The sequence below is a fragment of the Episyrphus balteatus genome, chromosome 1 (assembly GCF_945859705.1).
Source record: "Episyrphus balteatus chromosome 1, idEpiBalt1.1, whole genome shotgun sequence".
Classification (NCBI taxonomy): Eukaryota; Metazoa; Arthropoda; class Insecta; order Diptera; family Syrphidae; genus Episyrphus; species Episyrphus balteatus.
The window spans coordinates 85,284,672-85,310,737 of record NC_079134.1 but is presented as its reverse complement, the minus strand read 5'-3'; the positions used below and the strand labels follow the sequence as shown (position 1 = coordinate 85,310,737).

The following is a 26,066-nucleotide window of genomic DNA, read 5'->3' as shown; positions in this document are numbered from 1 at the left end:
ACCAATGTCAGCTACCGAATTCTTAATTGTTTAAAATACCGACGAAAAACGCACAAAAACCGATAAACCACGCACACCACTAATTTTTAAACAATTATTTACCATTTTCCGCGATGAAACACGAAGAAAATTTGTTATTTTTCAATTTATAATATTTTTAAATGACATTTTATAAATTAAAACAAAAACAAATTTCCTGTTTACTGCGATTGAAATATAAAAATTAAAGGCCGACCTGACAGATTGGTGCCCCTCCCCTCAAAATATTGTAGTTTTGTTTCTCCTAAAAAAAATAAACTCTTTGGGAAATGGGAGGAAAAGAGTGCGATGTATGCAATGCACAAAGTTTTGTCTCTTTTGTAATGGCGGCGCGCCATTGATTTGACCATAAACAAAAAATACCAAGACTGGAAACTTTCGTACGTCTTTCCCCCCAAAACCCTTTTGTGTACAGTGCTGTCTGTGAATATATGTGAAAGCCACCACGTTGGTAAATGACGTCAACACGCACACATTTATAGATTCACGACATTCACCACACATCGGACACGAACACAACGATAGGTTCACGACATTCGCCGCACCTCGCAGCTTGTAGGCAAACGTCAGTTGACCGCCGAGTTTCCAGTCTTGGTATTTTTTGTTTATGGATTTGACTTTTCCTGCATTTTATATTTTCTAGTGAAACCCTGATACTGATAGCCACAGCAACATATTAGTTAAGAAAAAAAAAAACATTTCTGTGCTCCATTTGATAGATATTTAGAACAATTTAACTTAAAAAAATAAATAATCTTCTCAGTGTTATTTGTGAAAACTATTTATAAAAAAACAATCTACCGCACAAATTCTTCGGCACGCCACATAAATTCCACCACCATTTCCACCATCAAAATGCACAGCCTCAGCCTTGTGCATTTAGAAAAAAAAAATGACACAAAAACCACCACCAATTGATTTGGAAAATAAAGGTATGCTGATTATAAAATTGATAAATTATAAAGTTGTTGATTTTTCTGTCTTTTAGTGGTGATCAATTCCAGACATCATTGACTGAGTTTACAGCAGCTTCAGCCTTGAGCATTTAGAAAAAAAAAATCAAACAAGATACAAAAACTGCCACCAAAGTGCAGACTGCAGAGTATTTTTTTCTTTTTCATTTTTCTCAACTGGCCAGGCCACAGTCGTGTGCCCAAGGATCTTTTTTTTTTTTTGTATTTTGTTTAAAAAAAAGAATTTTGTGTTTTTCCAATAAAATATTAAATAATAGTTGTTTAAAAGAATTGTTTGTTTGTTTTGAAGATTTTTTTATTTTCAGATGAAATTAAAATATGGATTTTAGCAGTACGGATATAAACCCATGAAAGTGCTCCAAATAAGTACTTTAAAAGTACAAGTTTCAGTGCTTTTTCTGTAGGTAAAAAAGTAATGGAAAATGTACATCAGAACCACTTCCAGAAGTGCTTCGCTGATGCACTTTTGAAGTACATTTGTCTGTACTATTAATGGAGGGGAAATTTTATTTCATCTTGCATGCAAGAAAGAGATAGCTGCTTCACGTATTCTTATATACAGAAAGTATATAACTGAGTTTTTTCCCGAGCTCCTATCTTTTTTCAGTGGAAAAGAAGTACTTCTTTTACGTACATATTTCACCGGTTTTTTCTGTAGTTCTGCGTTTGCTGGGTTATTATGTGTACTGTGCCTGAAAGGTTCGTTTTAAATCTTCTTTTGTAAGTTTACGTGGATCGAGTTGGAATTGGTTCGAATTGATCATGAATGTCCCCAGCAAACGTAGAACTACAGAAAAAACCGGCGAAATTGACAACTAGAAAAGTCAAAATGCGACACTGGTGGGAAAAATAAGCAACTACATATACACATCAAAAATCTGGAGCCATAAGAATACATGTGTTTTCATTCAGGTAAAATAATTAATTAAAAAATATAAATGAAATTAATTTCAGAAAAATTACATGTAAATAACTTCATTGACATTTTTTATTTCAGTAGCATTCAAGTTTTTCCCCAAAAACTTAATCAGAATCAGAGAAAAGGAGGCATAAAAAAGATCCATTTGATGCATAATATGAATTAATGAAATAAATACCTTCTTGCGAGGGATGCAATTCTATGCAAAAGTTGTTATGTTATTTCATCGTGTTTTGGTGCAACCATGAATTTTGGATGATTCTTTGAAAAAAAGAAACCATTTTTTAAATATATCATCGAACATATTTTTGGGAGATGAAACATATAAATTTCAAGCTTTCTATATGAGTTGCACTGAAATCACAGTGTCGGTGATAAGCACTCACCCTTGTCTGAAATATAACAAACAAGATTAAATTGAAGTGCCATTAACTTTATAATATTGACCACCTAAGAACTTTTCGTTCATATGACAAATTTAAAGAACAAAATGCAAGGAAAACTACCAGATCACACTTAAACTACACTAGTTGCAACAAGAGCTTCGATTTTAATAATAGTTTTGCTTTAAATCTATAGTTTGACCTTTTCTTTTTATAAAAACAAGTTTTTACTTTTATTTAAACTGTTGTTTTTACTTTTTATAAATAATTTCATTATAGCACTAATCAATTTCCATACTTATTTCCACAATTTCTGATGCTTGATGTGTATAAGTAGTTTCAGCTTCTTTCCGCCAGGGTACATGGTCCAGTCGTCAATATGTACTTTCTGTATATAAGAATACGGGAAGCATCTATCTCTTTCTTGCATGCAAGATGAAATGAATTTCCCCTCCATTAAAAGTACAGACAAATGTACTTCAAAACTACATCAGCGAAGCACATCTGGAAGTGCTTCTGATGTACATTTTCCAGTACTTTTTTAGCTACAGAAAAACCACTGAAACTCCATATGGCTCCTTGAATCTAGAAGTACGTAATTAAGTGGTGAAATTTGTACGTAAGAGAAGTTGTTTGTTCCTAGTAAATCTAAACCTTTTGAAACTACAAATGAAATTACAAATAAACTCTGAAGTTAAAATTTTGGTTAGAGATTTAGATTTATTCAGTCGAATTGTATATCAAAACATGAACGTCTTGTGTGACACTTTACTTCAGACTTCTATGAAGAATGTTGGCGTTGAATTTCTCTTAAATCTTAAATCGCTTCATGCACACAACTGTTGAGGGGAACAAAATGCTTTCCTCGCAATGTATTTGTAATACGAACTTGCACATCTTGATTGCCACTCGAACGGACTGCATCCAATAGTGTGGCGAGCAAGGACATAGAATTGTTGAATGTTGATTTTGTCTAGGATTAGAGCGAACACATCAACAAGTGGTCGGAGGGTGCAGACCTGAGAAAAAAAAATAGTACAATCAGCTTCACAAAGAGCAGAAGGGAATCTCTTTAACTTACACTACAAGTCTGTGAAATGAGGATCACACTCAGGTATTGTAGTCTCTACTAAACATAAGATTCGTTTCACTCGTTCTGGATGGAGTGGAGGAAAATTTCGAACTGTAAACTCAGTCATTGATGTCTGGAATTGATCTCCACTAGAAGACAGAAAAATCAACAATTATATACCTAATTTATTAATTTTAAAATAAGCATGCCTATATTTTCCAAATCCATGGGTTGTGGTTTTTGTATAATTTTTTTTTAATTTTAATTTTTCTAAATGCACAAGGCTGAGGTTGTGCATTTTGATGATGGAAAGAAATGGTGGTGGAATTTTTGTGGCATGCCGAAGAATTTATGTGCTACTATACATTGTGTATTGAAAATAATTTTCACAAATAACACTGATTAAGACGATATTTATTTCTTCAAATTAAATTGTTTTATTTTGGAGCACAGAAATGATTTTTTTTGCTTAGCTAATGTTGCTGTGGCTATCAAGGTTTCACTAGAAATGCAGGAAAATGTCGAGTCGCCATTACAAAAGAGAGAAAACCTTGAGCATTGCATACATCGCACTCTTTTCCTCCCATTTACCAAAGAGTTTATTTTTTTCAGGAGAAACAAAACTACAATATTTTGAGGGGAGAGGTTTTGGTAAATAAGGAAACGCATACATCTACAAAGTAAAGACTTTGTTGGTGGTTGTAATTTCCCCTAAACTACTGAGGTTTGGTTTGCAGGGTCATTTTAAACTTCGTTCTGCTTGTCAAATGTGGAAAATAATTTATACAGAAATGTTTATTTTGTGCAGTTTTATAGTTTCCATTAAAATTTTCCAAAAATATTGAGTGAAAAAATCGAAGATAATGAGATTTAAAATGCTCCCTCAGAAAAAATAAATGAAAAATTATTTGACATGTTTGCATTAAAATGTTTATATTTCAAGATCTACGTGAGGTACTTTTCAGAGAAAGGTACCAAAAAACATGAAATAACATTACAAACCGAAATAATCATAAAAAATAAATAAACAAAAAAATTTCCAACTTTGGTCTAAAAATCATAAAAAAAATGAATATGGCTTTCTTCAAACGCTTATAAAATAAGAACGCTGCAACTTATGTTAGTTGTTATGATATTAAAAATTAGCTTAGACTATAAAAATGGTTTTTGTTTTTTGTAAAAAAAAATTTTACACCCATCATTGACCAGTCATTTTACTTCATCAAATAAAGAAGAGCTCCTTCAAAATCTCAACAAAACACTAGGTGAATCCACCGTAGATGAAGATGATTTGGATAATACCCAAGATCATCCAGAAGTTTCATCAGACGCCAATACACGAGAGAAAGAAGAACTTTTTGGTCTCAAAAATGATATTGGTCTTTGGCCTGAGAGGATCACAAATGAGATGATCGATTATTGGTTCTACAAAACTCTCTGCAGTATCTCTGCAGAATTCAGCTCTACAAGATCAGTCACGAGATAGTTTCAACTGTTTACACGTAACAATAAAAATCAAGAGACCGTAAATAGATTCTGGCTTTGCTTTTCTCCAACTATGGGTAAATTATACTGTTACGCGTGTAAGTTAATGTCCAATCAAAACACCAAACTCAGTGGAGAAGGCTTCAGTGACTGGAAACATTCTGATCGTCTACACGAACATTAGATTTCAAAGACCTATTTGGAATCAGTAATGAATTTAGTCCAAAGAGGAACAATCACAGGACGGATCGATCAAGAGCTGAGGATACAAGAGGCAGAACAAATCCAGTATTGGCAAAACATCCTTAGAATTATTGTCTATTGTACTATCAAATTCATTGCTGAACGTGGGTTAGCCTTTCGAGGCGACAATCATCATTGGTTCACCGAGAAATGGAATTTTCTTGGAATTTTGAAAGAGCATGCAAACAAAGGAAGTGGTCATGTCAGCTACCTTTCCTCCACGATTTGCGAAGAACTTATCAGCTCTATGGGTGACAAAGTGCTTTCTGAAATAGTGTCCAGAATAAAAAAATCTAAATACTATTCGGTTTCAGTGGACTCTACTCCCGACGAATCGCATATCGATCAGCTAACAATAGTTGTTCGGTATATTGAAGGATCGACGCCAAAAGAAAGCTTCCTCACTTTTTTATTTCAAAAAAAGGTATGAATTGCTTAACGTGCTTCTGCGATATTATAGTCCGGTCAATTTAGACATCCGAGGTTACATTAATTCCCAGCAAGCTGAAAATTGGTAGGATTGTTGGAAACACCATCATAAATTAAATTTAAAAAGTCCTCATCCATCCGAGGTCTGGAAAAAAATATAGGGGGGGTCGAAGGTCACAAAAACTGGTTTTTCACGATTTTCAGCAAAACAGCAAAAAAAAATTTTCAATGCAAGAATTGTAGACCAGAATTATATATAAAAAGTGTCATGACACTTTTTTTCCTAAGACCCACCGTTTCTTAGGTATAACGATTCAAAAAGTTGAAGTTGAGTTGTAATCGTCATAATCAGGCCTATTTTGGAAAAAAAAAACTCCAAACTGAAAAGTTCCTGAAATTCCATTATTTTTTAAGCTTGAATTTCGTTCTTCAACGGTTAAGAATATGGGAAAGCAAAAAAAAAAATAGAATTTTTCGCCATTTTTCCGATTGGGGCCCTTCTCCCGAAACCATTTCCCTGGGAATTTTTGTTTATAATATGTCTGAATATATACAGAGTGTGCAATAGAGAATGGACAACCCTAAAACGGCTGATAGCTACACTTATGACTGTTCTAAAAACAGATAGAAAAAAGTTCTATCGCAACCAGTTCATAAAATATTGGCTTTTTTTCGTTCAGTGTATTTTAAATTTTATCATCTTGTGTTTTCGTTCACTACAACCACGAATGAATGAATTTTATTTATTTCTTTTTTTATAATTTTTTACAATAATTGTATGAGTACATAAATGCTTAAAAAACTGCATAGCTATTGCACATTTTTGTAAAAAAAATTTTGAAATCTGTTTTTTGATGCAAAATGTAAAAAAATTATTTTATGAAAAATTTTAAACACCTGTGGTATAAAATAAATCTATAGAAACCTAGGTGGCCAACTTTCTTAAAAATATTCCCCTTAAACGAGAATATTTTTAAGAAAGTTGGCCTCCTAGGTTTCTATACCTCGGATGGATGAGGACTTTTTAAATTTAATTTATGATGGTGTTTCCAACAATCCTACCAATTTTCAGCTTGCTGGGAATTAATGTAACCTCGGATGTCTAAATTGACCGGACTATAATATCGCAGAAGCACGTTAAGCAATTCATACCTTTTTTTGAAATAAAAAAGTGAGGAAGCTTTCTTTTGGCGTCGATCCTTCAATATACCGAACAACTATTGTTAGCTGATCGATATGCGATTCGTCGGGAGTAGAGTCCACTGAAACCGAATAGTATTTAGATTTTTTTATTCTGGACAATATTTCAGAAAGCACTTTGTCACCCATAGAGCTGATAAGTTCTTCGCAAATCGTGGAGGAAAGGTAGCTGACATGACCACTTCCTTTGTTTGCATGCTCTTTCAAAATTCCAAGAAAATTCCATTTCTCGGTGAACCAATGATGATTGTCGCCTCGAAAGGCTAACCCACGTTCAGCAATGAATTTGATAGTACAATAGACAATAATTCTAAGGATGTTTTGCCAATACTGGATTTGTTCTGCCTCTTGTATCCTCAGCTCTTGATCGATCCGTCCTGTGATTGTTCCTCTTTGGACTAAATTCATTACTGATTCCAAATAGGTCTTTGAAATCTAATGTTCGTGTAGACGATCAGAATGTTTCCAGTCACTGAAGCCTTCTCCACTGAGTTTGGTGTTTTGATTGGACATTAACTTACACGCGTAACAGTATAATTTACCCATAGTTGGAGAAAAGCAAAGCCAGAATCTATTTACGGTCTCTTGATTTTTATTGTTACGTGTAAACAGTTGAAACTATCTCGTGACTGATCTTGTAGAGCTGAATTCTGCAGAGATACTGCAGAGAGTTTTGTAGAACCAATAATCGATCATCTCATTTGTGATCCTCTCAGGCCAAAGACCAATATCATTTTTGAGACCAAAAAGTTCTTCTTTCTCTCGTGTATTGGCGCCTGATGAAACTTCTGGATGATCTTGGGTATTATCCAAATCATCTTCATCTACGGTGGATTCACCTAGTGTTTTGTTGAGATTTTGAAGGAGCTCTTCTTTATTTGATGAAGTAAAATGACTGGTCAATAATGGGTGTAAAATTTTTTTTTACAAAAAACAAAAACCATTTTTATAGTCTAAGCTAATTTTTAATATCATAACAACTAACATAAGTTGCAGCGTTCTTATTTTATAAGCGTTTGAAGAAAGCCATATTCATTTTTTTTATGATTTTTAGACCAAAGTTGGAAATTTTTTTGTTTATTTATTTTTTATGATTATTTCGGTTTGTAATGTTATTTCATGTTTTTTGGTACCTTTCTCTGAAAAGTACCTCACGTAGATCTTGAAATATAAACATTTTAATGCAAACATGTCAAATAATTTTTCATTTATTTTTTCTGAGGGAGCATTTTAAATCTCATTATCTTCGATTTTTTCACTCAATATTTTTGGAAAATTTTAATGGAAACTATAAAACTGCACAAAATAAACATTTCTGTATAAATTACTTTCCACATTTCAAAACTTTTTTTACAAAAATGTGCAATAGCTTTGCAGTTTTTTAAGCATTTATGTACTCATACAATTATTGTAAAAAATTATAAAAAAAGAAATAAAAAAAATTCATTCATTCGTGGTTGTAGTGATGATAACATTTAAAATACACTGAACGAAAAAAAGCCAATATTTTATGAACTGGTTGCGATAGAACTTTTTTCTATCTGTTTTTAGAACAGTCATAAGTGTAGCTATCAGTCGTTTTAGGGTTGTCCATTCTCTATTGCACACCCTGTATATATTCAGACATATTGTAAACAAAAATTCACAGGGAAATGGTTTCGGGAGAAGGGCCCCAATCGGAAAAATGGCGAAAAATTCCATTTTTTTTTGCTTTTCCATATTCTTAAAAGTTGAAGAACGAAATTCAAGCTTAAAAAATAATGAAATTTCAGGAACTTTTCAGTTTGGAGTTTTTTTTCACAATAGGCCTGATTATGACGATTACAACTCAACTTCAACTTTTTGAATCGTTATACCTAAGAAAGGGTGGGTCTTAGGAAAAAAAGTGTCATGACACTTTTTATATATAATAATCTGGTCTACAATTCTTGCATTGAAAATTTTTTGATGAGACTTACCGTTTTGCTGAAAATCGTGAAAAACCAGTTTTGTGACCTTTGACCCCCCCGTAAATTTTTTTCCAGACCTCGGATCGACGAGGACTTTTTAAATTTAATTTATGATGGTGTTTTCAACAATCCTACCAATTTTCAGCTTGCACCTTGCTTGTAACCTCACCCCCTTATTTTAGTCTAATTTGACCGGACTATTATAATTAATAATAATTTATTATTTTGTTGTTTTTCAAGGAGTTCAATAATGAGACGCTAGCTGAGAATTTTCACCCTAACCTAAACTTCCCTCAACGCACAACAGCTACAATATTCTTCAATGATGCAAATCCTCCAGCTGCTGTATTAACGAATACAATAAAATAAAATTTTGTGTTAAAAAAAAAACCAAAAAAAAATTAAGAAAAAGAAAATAATTCGTGTTCTATTTTGTTTGCACCCTTCAAGCAAAAAAAACGGAGTTCAGAAACGACAAAAACGGGGTTGCGCTCACACACTTGCAACTTTTTGTGTATGAACACAAAGTCGAAGGAGAAATCGTGGTGAAAAAAACCAATACATATAAAATCGGCTCCGCGGTGATCATAATTTCCATATTAATTTGAGCCGCCTTCGGACCCGTTTCTGAGCGGAAGTCGGACTCAGCTCCGCCCGAGGCGGAGTGGATTCGGACCGAGATCGGACTTGTTTGCTTGAAGGGCAAATGCTTCCAAATGTCAAGCGCCATTTTTTTTCATTCCGTTTTCCGCTCCGCTTCGGGCTCCGTTTTCTGGGAGTGGTGAATTTCCCCCTCACCAATACATATGCAATCGGCTTCGCGGTGATTATAGTTTCCATACTAATTTGAGCCGCCGCACAGTGGGACGACCCATAGCAATAAATAAAAAAGTGATCTATTTTAGCGGTACTTTTGAGTGATTGGTACGACATCTTAAATATGTACTAAGTCTAAATGCGTTAAAATTATTTGGAATTGTAAACTCGTGCAAAAGTTACAGAGCGGCAAACAGTGACTAGCGAAAATTTTTCATAGACAGTGTTTTTTTTTATTATAATTTAAATTTATTGCTTATCTTATTGTGCGCATAACTAATAATTATGCCACGGATATTAATATTGATCAAGGTATAATAAATCATATTTTGATATAAAAAATTGTGTTTACCTTGTGGTTTATTTAATATGAAGTCTGAAGTGCATGAATTTTTTATTAAATGTGAATTTCGGAATTAAGTGAGGTTTTTAAAAATCGCTTAAATTTTCATATTGATATTTTTCTTGTTTTGTGATGCTCTATATATATATTAACTAAATCATGAAAAGAAGTTTTGCGCAAATTTGCTCTTTTTTAATTATTGACGTTCTTGTAGGCTTAACTCCAACAATCAAAAATTGTGATCTTTTAAAAACGTGGATTGAAAGTAAGAAATCCGTAAAAATAATGAGTTTGAAGTTTATTAAGCAATCCAATTTGCAACTGAAAATCAAAATAAAGCTTAAGAAACATTAAAAAGATCAGAAAAAATAAAAGTTGAACTCAAAAAAAAAAGTTCGCTGCTCAGCTCTTTTATTTCCATAGGAGGTGGGGGGAAAGGGCATTTATAGCGGGTTGCTGCATGTACTTTTGAGTTTATAAGATAGATATTAAATGTAATAAGTGATAACAGGCAAAATAATTAGTTTCCAATCATTAAAACAAGAGATATTAATTTCGCCGTTTTTCCCATACACTCGTCCCATTGTGCGCCGCCGCCGTGCGACCCGTTTCGTAGTAGAGGTCGGACTCTTTTCGGAGCCGATTCGAACCGAGGTCGGACTTGTTTGCTTGCAGGGAAACAATTTTCAAATCGGTTCGAATCGGGATATACCCTTCAAGCAAACAGGTCCGACCTCGGTCCGAATCCGCTCCGCCTGAGGCGGAGCTGAGTCCGACTTCGGATCAGAAACTGGTCCGAAGGCGGCTCAAATTAGTATGGAAATTATAATCACCGCGAAGTCGATTGCATATGTATTGGTGTGGTGAAAATCTCCATTCCGAGAAAACGGAGCCGAAGGCGGACCTGAGTCGGAGCAGCGAAAACCTAGTAGAAAGAGGAATAAAAAAGGGACGACGTTTCGCATTTGCGACCAAAAAAAGAACAAGATTTATTTTTTTTTCACTGAAACTGTTTTATTTTTTATTTAATTTTGGCAAACGAAATTTTCACAATGTATACAATATAAAAAACAATACATTTTTTTATTTTATTTTATTTGTTGTTGCTGCTGTTGTTGGTGTTTCTTTAGATGCCCAATCGCATGTTTCACCTTCTGCCTTTTTCTTCATCATTAGAGATTACATCTACAACACAAACAGAAACACATCACTTTAACACTTTGAGCGATATAAACAACATAACTTTTTTTGTTTCCATATTGTTAATAGTTTGATATAATTGTTTATAATTATACTTATATTTTATTTACAACGACACGAGACACGACGCGACTAAACACTTCAACAAAAAATAACAAAATGACGCTTTTGCTCTTGTTGGCTATGTCTGTCTACTTTTTTTTCCTTTTCTCAGTTTTCACCACGCTTCTCTTAGACTTTGTGTTCATACACAAAAAGTTGCAAGTGTGTGAGTGCAACCCCGCTTTTCTCGGTCGGAGGTCGGACTGTCTTTTCTGGACTCCGTTTTCTTGCTTGAAGGGTATGTTTTAAAATCGATCCAGATTTATATGATGCCTAGTCCTCATTCAATTCGGATTCAAATCACATTATAAACAAGGTATATACTTTTATATATATATTAAAGTGCTAATATGCGAATAGGACATGATGGTATGTCTGTCATTAAAATATAAGCGCACGTAAAATAAATTCGGTATATTTATGTGAAACAAAAATAAAGTTCACAATAAAAGCAATGAAGAAGCTTATTTTTTAAATTCGCAAAAAATATGGACCCATCTCATCTTTTTTTTTGATAGTGCAATATTATTTTATAAGATCTGATTCATTTAATAACAACGGCTGGTATTAGTGCAGACATTACAAGCTCGAGGTACGAACTATTATGTATGTTTGTTTTGTTTTAATTTGTATCTATTCAGTCTGGGATTACCTATATATACTTTATTTGTTTGGTAGTACTTAGCTAAATGGAAACAATATTAATTTATTTAAGAACTGTACACTACCGTTAATGTCGTCCTGCATGACCATTATGTACTATGTTTTAATTTATATTTAATGTGTATTTGTGTTTCATATAGCACATGATCACACCCAAATCCATAAAAATGAGCTTTCTAGGAGACTCTCACTCCTGTGAATAAGTACACCTTTTTTTTAATCACAAAAAAACAGATTAAGGGATACGACAAAAATGGTCTTACCATTAAGGAATCGTGTGTTCGCCCTGTTCAGGACTATTCTATAGGAAGCTGCGTTGACATTACTGTCGTTTTCCAAAATTCTAAAAGTTTCACTCCTAGCTTTATAATCACTCCCAAAAGGATTGATTTCAAATTCCAAAATTGAAAAAGGAGTGAATTCACTCCCAAAATTTTCAAGAAGTGACGGAGTGATTACCAATACTTCTACTTTTGACTTCATGGACTATCAAATTCTTGGGTGCTTGTTTTAAGGCTGAGTGGACCACGTAAAATCGGGTTATCGTTTACAAGTCGGTGCATAACTTTCACATTTTTAAAGATAATTGAATGAAATAAATTGTATTATTTAGATAATAAACAATTTACAATTTTCAAATTTGTCCACTTGTACCTAATTAAGAGAGAAAAAAACATGATACAATTTTCGTGGATTTAGAACGACCTGAAAGACATCGGTTTGTTTCTTAGTTAGACTTAAATTTTTATTTTTTGTATTTCTATTTTGGATTGAGATTGAATCAAACTACGGAGTAAAACTATTTTGAAAAACTAAAAATGTATTTTTCATAGAAAAAAATTAATCGAAACTGAAGCTATTTTTCCTTATGTTACAATGTTTGAACATGTGTAACTTCTGGAATTATTAATAAAATTCATCGAAATTAAAAGAAATAAGTACCTCAACTCAAATACTAACACATTAATTAGTTTAAGAAATTTATATTGAGTTTTAACAAAAAAATGTGAAAAAGTCATTTTTTCTTAACTTTTTTCTAAAAAAAGTGGTTTAATTTCTTTGTTTTTCAAAGTATAATTTTTATTTTATTCAAAAGCTTAGTTTATTGACTATGGAGTAAAGCTATATTTTGTTGGAAAATGTTATTTTGTAACCCTCCAATCGCTTTTTAAGTAGTCCCAAAAACAATAAACTGTACTAAGAAACCAGAGTTTTTAGGCTACGGCCACGGCCTGAGCGGCTGAGCGTCAATCCTGAGCGACGAGGTGGCCACGTCCTGAGCGGCAATTTCAAAACCCTACAAGTGCAAAATTATCGATGAGTATTCGGCTCGCACGTGGGAGTCCCAGGTTCGATTCCCAGAAGTGCCTATTTTTTTTATTTTATAATTCTAAATAAAATAAAGTTGGTATGCCATATTGTAGTTAATATAGATCAAAGCCTAAAACCTAAATTTCAAAAGAGTCTAATGACCTGTTTTGAAAAAATTTAATTTTTCAAGAAAAAAAAAATTCAACATTTTTTCAAAAATGCAAAATTGCATTTCTTCAAAATTTTATTTTTGATTTATACTTAGTCTATATAATTGCTTTTGTATAAAAAATTTTAATAAAATTTAATAAGTCGTTTGAGAGAAATTCAGAGTTTAAAAAAAAACGGTTCTATGACAGGTGCCGTTAATAATGACTTTCGAAAAAATCTTTTTTGGTTAAAAGATAAACCTTGTCCAAAAACCCACAGTTAATTTTTTTTATTTTAATCGTTAAAAGAGTTTTTGAGAAAATCAAACTTTTCTAGGATTGGTGCATCACAGGTATGAAATTCTTCCTTATTTCGTGACCTTTCTTTATTAAAATATTTTGTTCTTTTTCGTCGGCTACAGGTCTGAATATATATTTTTTATCTTAAAGTTTTTATATTAATGGATTTCTTTTTATTCTTGTTTGATTTCTTGGTTATGTTCAAATATTTCAAAACTCAAAAAAGGAAAATGTCTTGAAAAAGACGTTTTCAATCATCGAAATTTCAAAATATAAAAAAAAAAGTTTAAAAAAAAAAAGTTTTTATATTTTGAAATTTCGATGATTGAAAACGTCTTTTTCAAGACATTTTCCTTTTTTGAGTTTTGAAATATTTGAACATAACCAAGAAATCAAACAAGAATAAAAAGAAATCCATTAATATAAAAACTTTAAGATAAGTATAAATTTTATTTATAATAGCAATTTTTAGAAATATTTTTCTTAGATCCTGAAGAAGATTGTAACCACAATCGAAACGTCGATCGAGAACTAGGTAAAAAATATATATTCAAATCAGGCCTGTTTCCGACGAAAAAGAACAAAACATCACAGGTATGGTTAGATAAGGTTCTAAAAAAATAAATTCCATACAATCATCTGCACAATCTCCAAAAACTGCTACATAACAAGTTTGAAGAGAATTGATCCATCCGTTTAGGCTATAGCTTCTTAGACAGAAAAGATTTGAGTCCCAGGTTCAATTCCTGTCGGGGCTTATTTATTTTTTTTTATTTTAACGAAAAAAAAAATAATAATTTTTTAATATTTTTCTTCACAAGAAACCATAATTTCCACCATTTACTAAAATGTTCGTGGTAATTTAGGCCGTGTGCGAATTGCGTTAAAATGTTGGTTAAAATAAGACGTTTGGTTAAAATTTGACACTAGCATGGTGAATAAAATGGGTTAAAATTTACCCAGCTGCGGAGCAGGGTAAAATTTGACACTAGTGGTTAAAATTTGACGTTTCTCAAGATAGAAAGATCGAGATAGATTTGAAATTATTTTTGTTATAATGCATTGATATTTTAAGAAATGTTAAAAGTATTAATACAAAGTACTTCCTCAAATTAATATTCATCTTGAAAAATTGAAAATCTATTAATTGTTTGTTTGTTTTTTATTTTTTATATTTCTATTTTGTTGGCAGCTGGTGAACTATGAATTAGTGTTAGAAAACTGAATTAATACATTTCTTTTTGATCATAATGAAATGGGAATTTATTGATAAAATAAAAAAAAGTATGTGAAATTGAGAATTTCTTACATTTTCATACTAGAATATTTAACTTGATGTATTTTCAACTGGGTTTTGTTAAAAAAAAATAGTTAATTGAATATAAGAAAAACCATTTTTGAGGGTAATTTTGTTATATCTTGAGGGAATTTTATTCAAAGTAGTACCAAGAAAAAAGTCCCATTTAATACATTTTAACCCAATTCGCACAGCAAAAAAATAAATTTGATCCCTTTTTTAACCAAACGTCAAATTTTAATCGTGGTAGAAATTTTAACCAACATTTTAACGCAATTCGCACACGGCCTTAGAATATAATGCAGTTCGCCGCTCAGGATTTCAAAAAAAAAAAAATAGAACAGAGCTGAGCGGCTGAGCGATGTCGCTCAGACGCTCAGGATTGACGCTCAGCCGCTCAGGATTGCCGCTCAGCCGCTCAGGGTGTATGTGGCCACCCCCATACATTTTCATACGTTCTAATTTAGTTTTGCCGCTCAGGATTGACGCTCAGCCGCTCAGACTCTAAGCCGCTCAGGACGTGGCCGTACCCTTAGATTTGTTGTTGTATTTTTTTTTAATTTTTTTTCATTATTTTTTCTATCAATATCAAGTTAGAAAACAAGAATTGCTATAATAGTTTTCTTACAATTAATTTTTGAAAAAGAGTTTACTGTCCATTTTTTTCCTCAGAAATTCATGGAATGCGTATGTATTGGAATTTGTATTTCAAACAAATTCCGCTGGCGCTAGTTGTATCTCTCACATTTTTTTCTTCTATTTTGTTTCTACATGATCTCTCGTACTCGCTCTATCGAGTGTTGTTTGGTGGTATATAGAAAAATATGGACTTATGTATCTCCAGAGAACCAAACGAGTCGAATATTGTTTACTAACATCGAATACTTACTCGAAAAAAACGATCTCGAACAAACAGAATCAACACAACTCAAATATGTTCGAGCTTTCCTGTTTAGGAGTATGATGACTCGTAAGTAATCCTACATTTCAAACGAGTTCAAACGATCATTTTTCTGTTCGAGTAAAATAAAGTAAAATGATCGTGAACAAAATGCTTATGATCAATGTGATCGAAATTACTCGAACTGGAAAGGAAATGTTCATAGTGTTCGAGGGTGGTTTTTCTTGTAGCATAAATAAAAGAGAATCAGTTTGGTACACAAAAGCAAGTTACAGCCGTGTTTTATTGGTACTCAGTATTTTACTGAGTAAACATTTTATGCTCTAAATAACAAAAAACGATTACTTTTATTTATTTTTTATAATCCTTTATTGTTGAAGGGTACCAAACGTATATGTTAAGAAAAAAATTTTCTGTGTAAACCAACAAATAAAAAACTTTTGTTTATCCTTAGCAATCATTTGTTGTTGCTTACCGTGTAAAATTTTACTAAGCTAAGTACTGAGTTACCAATAAAACACGGCTTACATTTGTTTTTATTTAAATTAATTAATTTGACAAGATAATGAAATGAAGAAAAACATATTAGAATAAAATTAAATTAAATACAGAAAAAAAAAAATTAAATAAAACTTAATGCTAGATACAAAAATTTATATTTATTTATTATGAAAAAAAAAATATTTGAATTGGATTTATCTTTAAGTTTGAATTCGCAATCATCAAATTATTTACAGTTTCTGGGTTCAACCTCGATCGTTTTTCTGTAATTATACATATTTGCAGCCTGTGAAAATGCATTTTCACACCACCATTGAAGAATATCCACAAGGCCTTTCGAATTAAACTGAATGTATCTTTCTATTTCAATATCAATAGAGTTCACGCTAGTTGTTGTATTTTCATTCATAAAATCCGAGAAAATATAACTGGCCCTGGAACTAGTTGTTGGTTGTTCGTCCAAAATATATTCAGATGCCGCAGCAGTAGCAGGAACTATTGACTTTATGTAATCATATATTTCAGTCTTTTCAGTTGGGGACAATAATTGCATTTTATTGCACGGGGGGTATAAAAATGTCGCACTTTTGAATGACATTTTAATTTCGGGATAAAACAAATTCACTAAATAATGTTTTACTTTGTATTTTAAATCACTTAAATTTTCTGAATTTTCCAAAATGTCAGTCCACAAATCTGTTGCTGCCAAAAAGTTTAAAAAAAAACCGAGTTCTGTTTTGACTATTTCCACTTATTTGTCTTTAATATTATTTAAGTTGTTGCTTATGTTTGTTCCAGTGGGAAGCATGTCTTTCACGTTAACATGTTCTCCGTATTTAGCACCGATTTTTATACACTCTTAAACAAATGCCTGCATTCCAGAGCCTTCTACAGTAGAAAACGGTCTAATATCTTCAATACACAGCTTCACGGACAAATCCAAAACTGCTTTCTTATCGGCCATCGACACAATCACTTCTTTGTTAATATTTGGCAAGGTTTCTTTAAAACATCTGTACTTCCTTCGTCGTTGTTTGAAAATGTTTCATCACTTTTTTGCACGATCTGCATGCCACAAAGTTTGGTATAGTATGACCATTTTGATTTATTATTATTATTATTATTTATTACAATGTAATTAATTACAAAATAATACAATTAAAGCAGTAGCTACCAGGACTATCAGCTTAAATTAAAAGAAAAATGGATTTAGTAGGTTAACATTAAATAAGTTTATCTATTTTTAAAGATTTTAGAATGTTGTATATCATTCTTATATTTTCTTCTGATGGATATTTTAATATGTCTAGTAAAGATCTTTTTTTGATAAATTTATAAAGAATACTTTTCGTTGAATTACAATCATATAATAGATGGGGAATGGTTAATACTTCTCGGCTGCAAATGTGACATCTTGGTGGATCTTTTCGTTCTAGCAGGTGACTGTGGGTGATGTTTGAGTGGCCCATTCGGAGTCTTAGAAAACACCGAATCATTACTGTTGAACAGTTTGTTGGATACAAAATCGATTGGCCTTCTGGATTTATATTTGAGTAGTGGTGTTGGTAATTACTCCATTCGATTTGTTTGGTCTTAAAAAAATGATTTCTCACCATTTTGGTTTTATTTGGCACATAAGACATTAAAAGAGTTTCTCTAGCTGCTTGTTTTGCAATTACATCTGCAAATTCGTTGCCTTTAATACCTGTATGGCCAATGAGATTATCCCTTATGTATTGTATAGTTGGTGAGTTGTTGTTTATGTTTTTTACGGCGTTCAGTGTGGACAGGCTGTCTGTACATATTATCGTTTTCTGTTTTATGTTAAGTTTAATTTCTGCGAGGATTGCACTGGATTCGGCAGATAGAACAGATGCAAACTCCGGGAGTATATTTTTGCAAAGAGTGTTTTCAGTTTCATCAACTACTGCGAATGCTGTACCATTTTCGTTTTTAGTGCCATCGGTGTAAATGAAGTACTAGTTTTCATCTTTGTATTTTGAAATTTTTTCATTGAATGCTGCCTTATAGATTTCCTTGCTGGTGGTGTTTTTCTGAAATTTGCTTAAGTCGGTAATGACCGAGTTTTGTGGAAGAAACCATGGTGGATATGACGGTTCTTTTGCTGTGTTGAAGGTGATTGGGAAATCAAGAAGCTTTGAAGACGAAATGATGTTATGTATTGTTGATGGACATTTAGGTATTCTTTTACGTTTGATGGTTTGTTTTAATATTGGAATTATCGGTGAGTTGGTTGCTGTTGTTATTTTGTTTATTAGATGAGCTGTAGTATAGGCTTGTCTTTGTTCGATTGACGGGAGGCCAGATTCGGTCAACATGTTCATGATCGGTGTAGTTCTAAAAGCCCTGAGTGCCAGTCGTATCGCTGCATGGTATTCTGGTTTGATAAGCTGGATACAAGATTTTGAGCATTTACCGTAAATAGCTAGACCATAATCGATTTTTGATAATATAATACATTTTATGATTCTAATAACAGTGTTAATATGTGAGCAACTATATTTACTTGTAAGATATCTTGTAATATTTGTCCTGGTAGCAAGATTTTTTTTTAGATATGTACAATGGTACTTAAAACTAAATTTACTGTCGAAAATGACACCAAGTATATTTAGATATTCAACGTTACAAATGTTAATGTTTTTAAAATTGAGATTTATTATCTTTTGACAACTTGTCTTTCGACATATATGTAGAATGTTAGTTTTTGTTAATGATATAGTTGATCCTGAATATTTGGACCAATCGTCTATTTCAGAAAGAATAATTGAAAAAATTTCGGCAACTTTTGGTATTTCTTTGCATTTTAGAAGAATTATTAGGTCGTCTGCATATAAGGAATGTTGGACCGTTTGATATTTAGACATAATGTCACTAATTTCATTGAAAGCTATAATGAAAATAACCACTGAGAGTGATGAACCTTGGGGTATACCATTCTTAAGTTCATAAAAGGATGAATAAACATTGTTTACTCTAGTACGAAATTTCCTATTAGTTAAAAATGATCGAATGTATCCGAAAATCTTCGGACCTATTTTCCAATTCATTAGCTTGTTTTAAACAACATGGATTCCAATTTTATCAAATGCCTTTTCAAAGTCAATTGATAAAATTGAAATGTGGTTTTTTGTTGATAATGATGACGCTATATATTCGTCAATACATAAGAGGGCATCTGTAGTGCTACGATCATGTCTAAAAGCCACTTGATTGTTATTAATGAAATTGTTTTTATCAATAAACCACTGTAATCGTTTAGCAATTATCTTTTCCAGTATTTTACCCGTACAGGGAAGCAGGGATATAGGTCTATAACCATTAAGTTCAAGAAGGTTCTTTTTCGGTTTGGGCAGTGGTATGATGGTAGCTATTTTCCATGCTTGTGGGATCGTACTTGTATCAAAAATTTTGTTATATAGGGATAAAATTCGGAGCTTCAGGGGAAGCGGACAGTTTTTAAGCATAGGGTACGATGCTGTTTTGCCCTTGACTAGATGCAGACAATTTTCCAATTCGATTAATTTAATTGGCGATTCAATAAACTTGGCAGAGTTCGAGATATTTGTGGAAGATGGAACTAATTGTAGAGAGGTGAATTTAGCTTGCAAAAACTCTGTTGGGAAACTGCTATCATCTGACTGTTTAGCCCAACAACTCGCGAAGCAGTTGGCTATATCTGAAGATTCGGAAAGTGTATTTGAGTCTGTTTTAATTATATTGATTGTATATGGAATATAATTCCCAGTGAGAGTCTTAATGTCCGACCATAGTTTTTTAAGTGAAGATTGGGGGTTTATGTTGTTAGTGAACGTTTCGAAACAATTTTGCTTAGCCAATTTGGCAGCTTTACGAAAACACGCGTTGGCTTTGCGGTGGCAGATAAGGTTAGCATCAGTTGGATGTCTTTTAAAAATCTTCCAGGCGTTTTGTTTTGTATTTCTTAAGTCACTAATTTCATTGTTCCACCAGGGGACATGTTTTCTAGTGTTTTTGTTATGAGACTGTGGAATTGAGTTATTAGCTGCAACTTTGATTGTTTTTAGTATTCTGGCTGCTTCCTGATTTATGTTTGTAGATATTTGATATGAAGACGTAAAGTTTGAAGCGTTTGTTTTGAAAAGGTCCCAGTTTGCTTTGTCGGTTAGGTATTTTGGACGTGGCTTAGCATTCGTACGCTCTGAACAAAGGGTTATATTAGTGACAATTGGGAAATGGTTACTACCATATAAATCGGAGAGGACTGACCAGGTTGTTGATGGGTAGAGTTGAGGAGAAATTAAGGTTAGGTCGATATGCGTCAAAGATTTGTGTGATGAAAAATGCGTGGGATTTCCGTTATTCAGAAGAATAAAGTTGTTATTTGTCAAAAAATTTTCAAATATTTTACCTCTAGTGTTGCTGTGGGGAGAACCCCAAAGAGGGCTCCAGCAGTTAAAGTCGCCTGTTATCAAAACAGGGGTTTGGATTACATTGACAATGTTTTCTAAATCCGAAGAAGAGAACACTTGGTCTGGTGGTATATATACATTGATTATTGTTATTTTGATTTTCAATTCTAATTCAATTGCAAGTGCGGAAATATTTGAATTTATTTGTATTAGTTTATGGGAGATGGATTTGTGAACAAGAAATCCAATTCCTTGTTTTGCAGTGGTGTTTGTTGGTAAATTATAGAAATATGTTTTATATTGTTTAGGTGAGTAATTTGTAACTTTTGTCGGGTCTGGGTGGTTTGGTATTAAAGTTTCTTGAAGTGAAATGATTGATGGGTATTGATCTTTAAATTCCATTGCAGGATTTTTACCATATAAGAGAAAAAAAAACCTTATACACAATATATTTTTTTTTTTTGTTTATATATATTGTGCAAAGGGAAGAAGTTTTGTGTTGCATAATTTGGTTTAGGTTGAGCTGGTGTCTATTTGGAGCCGCATCTCCCGACGCGCGACATGAACAGGGGAAGATATATCCTCGCCTGCCCATATCGCACGCCGAGAGATGCGGCTTCTGTTAGAATGCGATTTTATTTTTTAAGGATCGTCATCATCCATAGATGATGTGTCCATAAAATATTTTTTGTCATTGATGAGGTTTGAGGTTAGGTGAGATATAGGAGAAAGGGTATTAGTATTAATATTTTTGGGTTGTGAGATTGTTTGTTGGTCTTTTTGGGTAGTGTTGTTTATGGAAATGTTATTTATTGCTGTTATTTTTTTTGATTCTTGTTCAATTGGTTGAGTTTTTGAAAATGAAGTATTTATTACAGGTGAAGGTGGATTTATTGATGTTGTTTTTTCGAAAGATTGTGTTGAAAGGTTAGGTTTGTTAGCTGAAAGGCTATTTGTTTCGTTGTTTTGTTTTTGTGGAGAATTTGTTGCTATGATATTAGAAGGGCTTTTTTGTTGAATGGTTCTTTTTGCAAATGAGTCAATTATTGGGATTGTATTTTTTGGATTTTGTAGTCCATAAAGGCGTTTAGCTTCAGACATTGAACATTTTTTTTTGGTTTTAATTGTAATAATTTCTTTGGCGATTTTGTATTCGGTGCAATCTTTAGATGAAGAGGGGTGTGGGGATTTGCAGTTTGCGCACATGGTGCGTGTGCAGATCTCTGGTGAATGTGGTGGAAGGGAACAATTGACGCATGTGGGATCATTAGTGCAACGTTTCGATGTGTGGCCGAGGAGTTGACAACTTTTGCAACGCATAGGGTTTGGAATATGTTCCGTTACCTTAGCATTGAATAACCCTATCTCCACGGATTTTGGTAGATTGAATAAATCGAAGGTGAACAACAAAAGTCCTGATGGTCTTTGTTTGCCGTTCTCGGACTTATTGAATTTATAGACATCCGTCACTCCTTGAGATTGCATTTCAGTTATAATTTCTTTATCTAGCACATTGATCAAACATGGTGCGAAAACTACACCTTTGGTGGAATTCAACTGGTCATGAAGTTTCACTGAAATGGGACACGTGTCTGCCAGTGATTTTTTTGATTTTACAAGAACAAGCAAATTGCCATCACGTAATTGCGAAACGTGCTCAAACTCTTTACTAATACCTTCTATACCTTTTTTTAGTAAGAATGGGTTTAGAGACGAAATTGGTTTATCTTTATCGGTAGAAGAAATAACTACAAATCTGGGATTTTTAAAGCTTGAGGAAGTAGGTAATTCAGGGTATTGGTCAGCAAATATAAGAGATACTAATTTATGTTTTTTTGACGGGTTCAATTCGTATGGAGAATCACTTTCCGCAAGAAGCGCAAATTGATTTCCATTTCTTTTCGGCCCGGAGGCCCTCATTTTTAGTTAAACAAGAGCCGCACAGACAGATAAAAAAAACACCGCAATGGATATAAGTATAAGCGAAAAAGAAACAAAGAAAATCAAAGCAAACGGTAAAACCGGTTAGGTTTGGATGCACAAGGCAGAAAATCAACGCACTGTCACTAGAGAACGAGCTTATCGATTCGAAGGTTAGTCGGTGACTGATTTTTGATTTTTTATTTCGCCAAAAGTCCCACATACCTTACTTCGACAGTTTCTTTTGTCGCAAATAGAAAATATATTATTAAGATTTAAGCTAATACTTTGTTCTTCCATTGTTTTTTATAAAACTATTACTTTTTTAAATGAACTCAGAAGATTACTATTTAAATATTGTTTTCGCAAGAAATCAGCTTTTGAACTAAAATTCCCTTTAACCCTTTCATGCTGATTTGTAATTTCCCCAATAAACCAGAAAAAATAGTAATTTGTTTAAAAAACAATCATCCCAAATCGCATTATTGCATATTTTTTAGGGACATGTTTCTACTACGCACCTACCTGCACAAACTAACTGGGTAGGGTTGCTTAAACATCGATAGTCTATCGATAGTATCGATAGTGAAAAACTATCGCGTGCACTGTTGTTTAATTTCAAATAACATTCAAACTCACACACTTCTGAAAGTGTTTTATTGGCGTCGAATGACAGTTCTTCTTCTGTGGGAAGAAGCACTCACACATTCAAACCTTTAAACGTCAAATTTGTCAAATTTTATTTTTTGTTTAATTTTTTGATGCGATTGTTTTGCAAAATATAAAATTTAATTAAATAAACTCTTGAAAAGTTCCACAAAATGAATATTAATAAAATGATTATTAATATTCCTACAGTCATAAAAGGTTTGCTATTTTTCTCTTTATCATCTTCATAGTCGTCAAGTAATGAGGAACATCGTGAAAAAAACACACATACACATGGTCCCTATTACGGTTGTCAAATATCAACACGATACAAACAAAATAAATTAATCGGTATCACCGTGATCGACTATCAATTTTTGGTAAACTGGGTCCCTGTTCTGTAACTTTATCACTGGCGATAAACGTTTTTCAACGTCTCTAAAATCCATTTTCGTGCATAAATAAAGCAAAATTTCTTTCAAATTCAGAATTTATGAATTCTTTTCTTTTATTTTGATGATATTTTAAAGCCATTCAAAAATGTTACCTGCCCCTTTTCTCTCAATGAGGAATTTCCTTGTGTCAGGGATCCAAACAGCAGCAGTTCTGAGCAGATCCGGGATCCAGTTTGGTCCATCCTTATCACGGTATTGCTCGCTTACGATGACAATGTCAGCTCGCAATTCCATAACAAGTTTTGTCAGGAGGCTATCTGCGGTTAGACTCCTGTGGACATTCGCTTGAAGGATTTTGGTCATTTTGAGGACGCCTTTTTCGCCTGTTCAAGTGCTTTCCTAAACACTTGGCAGTTTCCTGTGCCTGGCACGTGGTTCAAGGATGGTGTGTTTTCAAGGTCGGCACAGAGGCAACATTTTGAAGAATTTTTGCAATCCTTCATTTTGTGTCCTTTCTCTCCACAGTTGATACAGAGTCCTTGGCCCTTTCTGTCCATACTGGTACAAGACGATTGTGTATGCCCATATCCAAAGCATTTGAAGCACCTTTTAACTTCAACTCGTCTGCGGATTCGACATTGGACCCATCCAATTTTTATTTTGGGGGATTTCAGCATATCGTTGGCTGCTCTTGCGCTAATTTGAACAATGACCATCTTCAGCGAACTTCTGTTTTTGCCTGTGATCGCTACCTGGATATCTGTTGTAATATCGAGGAGTTTCTTTTTGACAGCTTCCTCGACTTCCTCCACGGTTGTCAGCTCGTCCAGGTCCCTTATTTCTATAGCCACTTTCGGTTCGAGGTTTTGGACCGTTGCCTTATCTCCTAGTATGGACTTCAGGGATTCACCAAAAGCTTTTTTGTCCTTTGTTTTTGCTCCGAGTTCGAGAAGCACATGTCCAGATTTTGTCTGCCGAACATTTTTGACAACGGTTTCGGTGTCGTCTGGATTCGCTTTGGTTCGGATTTCCCTCAGAATATCGGAGAATTTCTCCGTTTCCTTCGGCTTGATTAAGATAGCTTCAGGTCGAGCTCTCCGTCGGTCGCGTTTTTTCCCCTTCTTCTTCTTATCTTTTGGGCCTTCTTTGGGATTTTCTTGGGTGTTGCTCTTTTGGCTTGTCCCTGCCGCCCCCGTCGCCTTTTTCGGAGCCTTTTCTCCCATCGCTTCTGCGGATTCAGCAATTTTAGCATAGCTCTGTTTTCCGTTGCTATCCGCCGTTCTACCGGAATCTTTGGGATCGGAAGCGGGTGCTTTTTGAGCCTGTTCGTCACCTGCTGTTGCCACGTGATGCCTTTCACCAGTTTGAGACTTCCTGGTTCTTTTCCCTTGTGTTTTTGCAAGTGGGCTAGATGGTGGTCTCTTTGTTGTGCATGTTTGTTTGTCCACGTCTTCGTTTGTTTGTGTGCCAATATCCTCTGTTTTGACTTTCGAACTTACATCCTTAGTTGTCGTAGGGCAGACTTTCTTGTTTTTCTTGTGGAGCCAGTTCATTATGTCAATAGACTCTTCTAATACCTCAATCCCGTTTTTGATGTCCTTGCTAATATTTTTCTGTTTCTCGCAAGCAAGTTTCATTGTCTTCAACACTTTCATACACTTTTCAAGCTCTTTGGATATATTGTCTTCATCCGATTCTGCTAGTGTTTCTTCTACAGGTGTCTCACTAGCTATAGAGGTTACAACGACTGGCTCTGCTTCTTTTCCTGTGAGCCTTCCAACTCGGGGGGGGTGTACGAGGTATTTTTGGGATTCTCTTGAAAGGATCCGGGTTACCTTCGGGGCCTTTGCTTGTAGTGATACTTTCGTTGGGAGCCAAGTGTGCAACTCCCAAGGAAGGGTTTACATTAACCTTTTCATTTCCATTTCTATTGCAGTCGCTGTATATCGACGTCCCGGGGCCTGCGCGCTCACCCCTGTCAGACGCCGGCACTGGGGATCCGACTCCCTGCACCGTAAAATTTCTCTCCCTTACTTCACTCTCCATATTTGGTTTGTTGTTCTGTGTTCCTTCACATAGTAGTTTTTGTTGGTCCGCGTGTGGTATTTTATTTCCCACATACCCTGCATTTCAAAGAAATACCGAGCGTTCCACTATCCGCCACCTGTGGACGCGTCCTCTAGGGGAAAAACTACAAAACCCCCGAGGAATAATAATAATAATAATAATAATAATAATAATAATAATAATAATAATAATAATAATAATAATAATAATAATAATAATAATAATAATAATAATAATAATAATAATAATAATAATAATATAATAATAATAATAATAATATAATAATAATAAAATAATAATAATAATAATAATAATAATAATAATAATAATAAATAATAATAATAATAA

General features: G+C 33.5%; 1 protein-coding gene and 1 long non-coding RNA gene across 11 annotated transcripts in view; one reads left to right on the top strand and one right to left on the bottom strand.

The window, feature by feature from the left end:
• Window positions 1-1,219: 1,219 nt before the first annotated feature.
• LOC129906917 (uncharacterized) lies at window positions 1,220-5,924 on the bottom strand. Of its 2 annotated transcripts, none has more exons than XR_008770882.1 (3): window positions 3,397-5,924; window positions 2,111-3,334; window positions 1,220-1,891 (listed from the first exon to the last, which is right to left on the bottom strand). It is a non-coding gene; the product is annotated as an uncharacterized LOC129906917 (long non-coding RNA). The 2 variants fall into 2 exon arrangements; XR_008770883.1 differs by lacking the exon at window positions 1,220-1,891 and having other exon boundaries at window positions 1,920-2,193; window positions 2,319-3,334.
• Window positions 5,925-11,487: 5,563 nt separating this feature from the next.
• The window catches only part of LOC129906888 (zinc finger protein OZF-like), a 453,260-nt gene continuing 438,681 nt past the window's right edge, over window positions 11,488-26,066 (top strand). For 5 of the 9 annotated variants that reach the window (XM_055982860.1, XM_055982861.1, XM_055982858.1 and 2 more), the window contains exon 1: window positions 11,488-11,746. The gene's annotated coding sequence lies outside the window, so the exon portion shown is untranslated. Of the gene's footprint in view, window positions 11,761-26,066 lie in introns of all 9 variants that reach the window. The other 4 variants (XM_055982864.1, XM_055982863.1, XM_055982859.1 and 1 more) reach the window with 2 other exon arrangements.